Genomic DNA, 9109 nt, shown 5'->3' on the forward strand with positions numbered 1-9109 from the left:
TCCATATAGAAATAAGAATCTTTTAGATTTTCAGATCTTTGCGTTCTTGTTGGGACTAAAATACTGATTTTCAAAGCGATGTGATAATAAACAAGGGCTTATCTTTATTAATTAATAAAAAGTTTTCGATACTTATGATGATCATAATATTTTTTTTCATCATCTATGGCTTAAATTATAAGCGTATTTTTAACCATAAAGACAATACAGCGCTGGGTAGATCTCCTACCGGCAATCATTGTTTTCGAAGACAATAACAAAAGAGACAAATATGTTCTTAATAATATCAACGTAATATTATATTACCAAGGACAGTTACAGAGTGAAATAAAACGCTTAGTTCCACTTTAGGCTGGCGTAAAGCTGTAATATATCAAGATGTCGCATCTAGTGATTTATGAACGTTTCCCTGCCGTCAAAAATTTCTAGAAAAAATTCTTTTGTTTACCGTACGTGTTCCTGTCATCACAATTTTACAGAAAGGGCACTTAAGCATTTTTCATGGTGGTTTTTCATTTTAATTAATGCTTAAAATCGTCGTTCATATTTTGGGACTATATAATGTTGAAATTTTTACTATTAAGGTAGTAAGATATTGTAGTTTTATATAATATTTCTTAGTAAATAATTACAAAAGGGGTAAAAGTATGTAATTGCCCTTTTATTGTAATAGGTACTTCGAATTAACATAGAACCTTCATGATTTGAGATTTTTGAGTGAAACTTTTTTACAAAGGTACCATACCTTTGTAGATCTTATTTTGAAAAATGTGCAACATTCGATTTTTTTAATTTTACAACTATCAGGGTTTGTTTTTTATTCAGCTTGGACAAGAAAGATGGATACTTCGAAAATTCGAGTGATTTTTGAGTACAAGTTCCGAAGCGGAACTAACGCGGCAGAAACAGCTCGTACTATCAATTTTGCGTATGGAGAGAGGACTGCTTGTGAACGCACCTTGCGATTTTGGCTTAAACGCTTTTGTGATGGAAACTTTGATTTGAAGAATGAACCACGTGGGAGACCGCCCGCACAGGTAACATCAAATAAATAACAATGAATCGAAGGAGATGGTGGAAGCCGACCCGAGCCAAACTATCCAGGAATAAGCGGCATGGTTTGACGTTAGCTTACCAACAATATTAACTCATTTGCGTCAAATAAATAAAATAAATAAATGTTTTTTGGTGTCACCACTGTGTCCTTAAGCAAAGCTTACAAATAAATATGGTGTATATAAATGTATATAAATAAGGTGTATATACTGTATATATATATAGCTTTCTGCGATGTGATCAAGCAAAAACGGCTGATGTCTGTTGTACCGATAGCAAAACTAGCAGTGAAACAGACCCCACTTATGAATCGATCTTCACCATTATTGCTCCATGATAACGCGAAACCTCATACAGCACGAGAAACCGTTTTATTTAGGTATACAGGAAGTGCAATTAGAAACCATTCGTCACCCTCCGTAATACTTTGACCGCCAGACCTTGCTTCACGGACTGAACTACCATTTTTTTGTGATTTGGACAATTTTTTCTTTTTTCTTCCTTTTATTTTCTTCCCAGGTGGCCGAACAAAACTGCTTTCACACAATTTGTAGTATCTAGTTCTATCGCAAACACATAAAAGACCTTCCTATTAGATGGCAGCCATATATAGATAATCGTAATTATTTTGATAAAATAAATACGTAATTAAATATATGCGGGAGTACATATAAAGAGTAAATTTGTTCAATAATGATACACCGGAATTGAATAACACTGCAGTGAACAGTAATCCCTTTACCCATTTTTGGCTATTGTAGTGAAATAATCTTATCAGACAGATTGACAGTCTCATCCTTTATTCGATCATTTCATCTGTTATTGCTCCAACATAGTGGAAAGACTGGTAAAAATTGTAACGGTTTTAGAGTTTTTATAATGTAAATTATATACTAACCACCTGTTTTTTCATTTGAATATATTTTAATCAGTCAACTCAGACTAATATTTAGCATCAAATCAAATTAATATCACTAAATGCGTTACGATCAAAGACCCAACAACTATGAATGTTGAAAGTTAGATATCCCTTTATCATATTTCCGAAAGAGATGGTCAGAATGAACAAGAATCTCGTTGTCACTCTTATAAATCAAAGTCTATAGATTAATCGTATTATAATATATTATTTTAATAAAAAATCTGTGTAAAGTGATGCATTAAAATTCTCAAACACCACAAGAGTTACTTAGTACAGTTGATGCATCAATGGACATACACTATAAAAAATATTATACGACCATTACATTAAAGGAGCCTTTTATTATTTCTTACGTCACATTAAAAAAATTAACAAAAAAACAACCGACTTCAATAACTATCCCAAAACAGTAGATATAATATGCACTAAACAGTATAAAAATAATTGCGTATTTTGATAAAATCTAATTAATCTAACTCTAGTTACGATTATTGTTATTTTTGGAATCAGTGTCCTCCCGCTGCGGCCCCGCTCTCACCCCTCGCCTCCTCACGTCGCGCGTGCCACACAAGCACATCTCACCTATAACATTCTATGTAGTTACAAACCTGACACCGACTTATTTGTTTTTTTCATCATCTTTTTGTTCGTCATCATACAGAAACAAGTCCTTTGACTCATGGCAAGAGTTCATTATACTGGAGCCATGTAACAACCAAGTTTAAATCAACATTATGTTGATCATCTTAATCTCGGTTTGAACCATCTTATCAACCTCATTATAAATTCATGTTCTCCAAATCAGCGTAATGTTCATAGCCATAAAGTCGAAATGCAATCAACATTTTGTATGAAGAAAATAGTTTCTGATACATCATCAATATTGTAAATGTCAACGTCATTACTAATATATTAATTAGTATTAGATATACGAAAAATCTTCGTTGAAAACGGTTCGGTAAAAAAACCAACTTCAAAATCTAAAATGTATAAATAATTTAAAAATGCAAATGTGCAAATTCTCTTAATATTCAAGAAATACTATTACTTGTATGTGCTACCTATTGATAGATTTTAAGTCAGTGCCAAGCCGTAAACTAAAAAAACTTAATATTATAAACAGCCTACTTACTGCAATTATCAACGACGTCTGCCCACTTGGGTTGATTCGTTTTAGACGAAGCTCTCCCGCTCAATGTTACGCGTGGAGAGTGTAGGTACCTCTATTACATTTGGCTCGGCACCAACTCCGAAAAATGCTGGTCTATTTGACGTTCTTGTGATATAATTAAATATTATACAGAACGTTTGTTAGATATAAATGACAGGTAGCCTAAGACCCACTTATCGGGATACGAGCTAATACTAATAACAGCAAAATCCCTATCGCCTCCAAGCCTGCCGTAAGGAATCTTCGTTCCAATATACAACCTAAATAAAAACTTCTAAAAAAGCTGTACACAAAATAAAATTACATCGTCCACGTAATCATTATGATGTTCATAACATGAAAACAATTGGGCCAAATTATGTGAAATTTTTATCGGACCAAACAGCAACTATTCCGCATCAAACTAAAGAATCACGTAAATCGGGTCATAATATAAAAAAAGTGTACAAACTTAAAAAACTTAAAACTTTTTGAAGTCGGTTAAAAACTACAGGAAAAGACACTCATTCTTGTTTGTAGCAAAGAACTTGAAAGGGCCTAGTACAAGTAAGTAGAACATCTTCCCTATTGGTATTGATTCACGCAGGTTTAACACTAGAGGCGTGTCTGTAGTGGTGTCGACATCGCATCTACGAACAAACGCTCGATCGATCTTATTTATTCGTAGCTTCACTAACATAAAATCTACAAGACATTTCACGTAAACTTCTGCCTCTTTGATATCTTTTATTGTATACTTGCTAACCAAATAAATTTTAATATAAACACTTACCTACACAACAGAAACTAATGACATCAGAAACTTTCTAAGTCAATAAGTGTCGCCTACTTTATATTACTTATAGATTTTGGACTTATTTTGCTTGTAGTATGGTATTAGATAAATAACAAATTGTAATAAAAAATGTTTATTTATACACAGTCAACACAAAAATATCCAGAACATTAAATTCATCGTTTGTTCAGACATTCATAAAATTATTGAATATTTTGTACAATCAAAAGCATCAATGATATTTTTACAAGAGCTCAATTAAATTATTAAAATGACATGAAAAAAACACAATATTTATAATAACAATGGTTCCATATAATATTAAACTCAAACAACTAAATTTAATAAACAACATATACTTTACTTTCTGTACTTTCTCCGGGGCGTAAAAAGAATAGGGGAGTCCCAGGCCCATGGGTGTCGTAAGAGGCGACTAAGGGCTTTTTAGAAGTGGGAGAGTCACGCTGCCGTCTTATGACGTCAGCACAATCGGGCCAGACTCGTCCGGGTTAATTACCACACTCGCACAGAATTTCGGCGTGAAGTAGCGGCCTAGTGCCGCTATGTTTCGCATAGGTTAGTGTCGAGGACCGGAGGCCATCCCTTCCCCCCCCCCACACAAATTATGAGAGCGGTCCGTAAAAAGATATTACCCCAGGAGGGTACCAGCTCTACCAGAGCCGGAGAATCCCTCCCCGAGCACTCTCGCTCGGGCCGCCCTTCGTATTCTGGGGTGGGCACAGAACCGCGCATGACCGAGGTCAAACGAGGCAGTAACACCACGGCACCCCGCTCCACGCTCAACGTGGACTTTTGCAATATCAGGGGAATTCACTCCAATTTAATCGCCGTCCACCACCACCTTGAGACGGCGCAGCCGGCCTTGTGTTTCCTTACGGAGACGCAGATATCTCGACCTAGCGATACGTCATATTTAACGTACCCCGGGTACAAAATTGAGCACAACTTTTTGCCTCATGCCGGGGTATGTGTGTACGTTAGGGAGGATATCTGCTGTCGCCGTCTCGGCAATTTTGAGGGTAGGGACCTGTCTACTCTCTGGCTCCGCGTAGATTTAGACGACCGCGTCCGTATCTATGCGTGTGTCTACAGGTCCCATAGTGGTAACGCAGAAACCGATCATCTCATGGGCTGCGTTCAAGCTGCAATTGACGTCGTGCTTGCACAGATCCCCTCCGCTGAAATCGTGGTCTTGGGTGATTTCAACGGGCACAATGCCGAATGGCTTGGATCACGTACCACAGACTACGCACGGCGATCTGTGCATAATTTTGCATTGGCGTATGGTCTGTCCCAATTGGTTGAGTCGCCAACGCGGCTCCCGGATGTGGATAGCCACATGCCGTCCTTATTAGATCTTCTGCTGACTACACATCCCGATGGTTACCAGGTCTTTGTCGACGCCCCTCTTGGAACGTCCGACCATTGCCTGGTCAGGAGTGTAGTGCCTATCCGACGCCAACGTCGCAGACCACCAGCGACCCGCCGCGTTTGGCACTACAAGTCAGCAGATTGGGATAGGATGCGTTCCTTTTTTGCATCCTACCCTTGGGGCAAGGTTTGTTTCTCTTCGGATGATCCTAGTGCCTGCGCCATTGCAGTAGGCGATGTGATACTGCAGGGCATGGATATTTTTATACCAAGCTCTGTAGTACCGATCGGTGGCAGATCACAGCCCTGGTTCGATGCGTCAGTTAAAGCAGCATCTGACTGCAAAAAACAGGCGTATCGAACTTGGGTTGCGGCGCTGGGCACAAAGGATCCGAACTGCAAAGTTCTTAAGAGGAAATATAACCGTGCCTCCAGATTTTTTAAGCGGCAAATCGCCCGTGCGAAGTCTAAGCACGTCGTCAAAATCGGCGAGCAGCTTTCCAGTTACCCGACCGGAACACGCAAGTTCTGGTCGTTGTCGAAAGCTGCTCTTGGTAACTTCAACCAGCTGTCCATGCCGCCGTTGCACATGAGGAATGACACCCTGGCCCATACGGCAAAAGAGAAAGCCGAGCTCCTGTGCGCTCTTTTCGCCTCCAACTCGACTCTTGACGACAACGGAAAAACACCGCTGACCATCCCGCGGTGTCAGAGCTCTATGCCTGAAGTACAGTTCAGACAGAAAACTGTTAGGCGAGCTCTGTTTTCGTTGGACGTCAGGAAGTCGAGCGGGCCGGATGGCATTTCTCTAATCGTGCTTAGAACGTGTGCCCCTGAGTTGACGCCGGTGCTAACGCGTTTATTCCGGCACTCTTATTCCAAAGGCGTAGTCCCTGACTCATGGAAGTCAGCCCTTGTCCATCCGATCCAAAAAAAAGGAGACAGTTCGGATCCGGCGAACTACAGGCCTATTGCTATCACCTCCCTGCTCTCCAAAATCATGGAGAGCATAATTAGCCACCAGCTTTTAGTATACCTAGAGGGTCACCAGTTGATCAACGACCGACAGTACGGGTTTCGCCATGGACGGTCGGCAGGTGATCTTCTGGTATACCTAACACATAGATGGGCGGCGGCTATTGAAAGCAAGGGGGAAGGCCTGGCAGTTAGCCTGGATATAGCGAAGGCCTTTGATCGTGTATGGCACAAGGCGCTCCTCTCAAAACTTCCATCATTTGGGCTTCCCGAGAGCTTGTGCAAGTGGACCTCCAGCTTCCTCACTGGGCGTAGCATACAGGTCGTTGTCGACGGATATTGCTCGAACCCGAAGCCCGTGAATGCTGGAGTGCCCCAAGGCTGTGTGCTATCTCCTACGTTGTTTCTTCTGCATATCAATGATATGTTGGACACCTCCAACATGCATTGCTATGCAGATGACAGCACTGGTGATGCCGTATACACGGGCCATGCAGGTCTCTCTCGGGAAATCGTCGACCAGTGCCGGGAGAAACTTGTGTCTTCTATCGAGTCCTCTCTCGAGAAGGTCTCGAAATCTCGAGCGATTGCCAATTCCGTGGCCATCTGGAGGGCAAAGCCAAATTGGCTTCGAAGAAGCTGGGCGTCATCAATAGAGCACGGCAATACTTCAAGCCGGCCCACATTCTAGCGCTCTACAAAGCGCAGGTCCGGCCACACATGGAGTATTGCTGTCATCTCTGGTCTGGTGCACCCATTTGACCGCGTGCAACGTAGAGCAGCTCGAATTGTCGGGGACTCAGTGCTCTGTGAACGGCTGGATCACTTGGCGTTGCGTAGAGACGTCGCTTCATTGTGTGTATTCTACCGCATTTATCACGGGGAGTGTTCCGAAGAGCTGTTTAACCTGATTCCTGCCGCCGAATTTCACCATCGCACGACACGCCACAAGTTAGGATATCATCCCCACCATCTGGATGTGTGGCGGTCCTCCACAGTGCGGTTTTCAAGAAGCTTTCTCCCTCGTACTACAAAGCTGTGGAATGAGCTTCCTTGTGCGGTGTTTCGGGGACGATACGACATGGGTACCTTCAAAAAAAGCGCGTACACCTTCCTTAAAGGCCGGCAACGCTCTTGTGATTCCTCTGGTGTTGCAAGAGAATGTGGGCGGCGGTGATCACTTAACACCAGGTGACCCGTACGCTCGTTTGTCCTCCTATTCCATAAAAAAAAAAAAAAAAAAAACATGAATAATTAAATTTAGTGCTTTAAAGTTGCTGTTTAAGGTATTCAAAAATAAAATTTCCATGCTATGTTATGATTAATTTAAATTACATTAAAAGAAACGAAATTCATGAAAACTCATATTAAATTCATACGCCATAATCATTTAAAGAAATGTATGCGTGATTTGGCAGCATTTTAACTTTAGCAACTTAATTTCGAAGTTCCAAATATTCAATAATTTATTTTTGGATTTGTGATTAGTACCTAATGGCTTACTCATCGATAGACAGAGCAACTTTATATACTACCCTCGATATATACATCTGCAGCACCATAATATGTAATCTCTATACTTTCAAATGTATATTGCTGTACCAGGGTATCAGGATCTCGTGAAGTTTATTCAACTAATTATCATCTATTATGTACAATTCAAACTATTTTAATTAATATACAGAAGCCAACGTTAACTTAGATATTTACAGAACACTTTTGTTTTAGTTAAAAATAACACTGAAGTTTATTAAAATTTATAAATAAAATCAGTCTACAAACTACATACAGTTATAATAACCATCTATATTGTAATATCCAAATAAGTACAAACTTCAATAATATTTGTATTTATGTACATTATTTATTTTAAATAAAAATCTTATTTCTTATCTCAGTAAAGTTAGCCTATAAAATTTGAAAACAAAATTTATTAACGATGCGGGACTCGAACCCGCGATTTCTCGCTCTTCCGACCGAGCGCTCTTCTAATGAAGCCACAACCTGAGAGTTGAACAAACCATACAAAATTTATCAACGATACGTCACTCGATCGGTTGGCTTTCTTGGAAGGCTCACACGGAACGCGAGAGGTCGCGGGTTCGAGACCTGCATCGTTCATAAATTTTGTTTTCAAAATTTATTGTGTAATTAATACCAGAAGTAAGGGTTTTACATACATCAATTTCAACGTCGTCTAGACTCTAGAATAATTTCTCTGCTTCATTAATTTTTGTGACGTTAAAATGAGGATAATAATAACTGCATTGGTTGATCTTCCTTTAACATTAGTAATCACAATGTTCTTTAAATTTGAATTTATAGTATCTATTAAAAACTATAAGAAAATTAAAACGTCAACAATTAAACAGACTATATTGGATTTAGCATTGCCGTGACTTAATTTGAAAATGAATTTGAATAAAATAAGTTTAATTAGAAAATATAGAACAAAATCCAATTTGCACTTATTTGGATATTGATAAATAACACTGAAAATGTTCCTAAGCTTTGAGACACAAAAAACCACCCAACATTACCTATTTCTAGCACAATTAAATAAAAAAATGAACATTATTTTAATTTTTATCAGATAATTTCAACAACAGTTTTTTTGTATAGAACTATTGCATTTCTCATGCAAAAATAAAATAAGTAAAATGTACCTATTATATAAGTATTTTATAATTAAAATTAAGAAAATTTTTATTAAAATCTACACTTAAGGACCTTGGGTTAAAATCTTGCATTGATAAAAAAAAGTACTTTGAAACATCAGACAAAATATATCTCAAGTATATAGCAGAACTTGAGCAGA

This window comes from Leptidea sinapis, chromosome 18, assembly GCF_905404315.1.
Source record: "Leptidea sinapis chromosome 18, ilLepSina1.1, whole genome shotgun sequence".
NCBI classification, from domain to species: Eukaryota; Metazoa; Arthropoda; class Insecta; order Lepidoptera; family Pieridae; genus Leptidea; species Leptidea sinapis.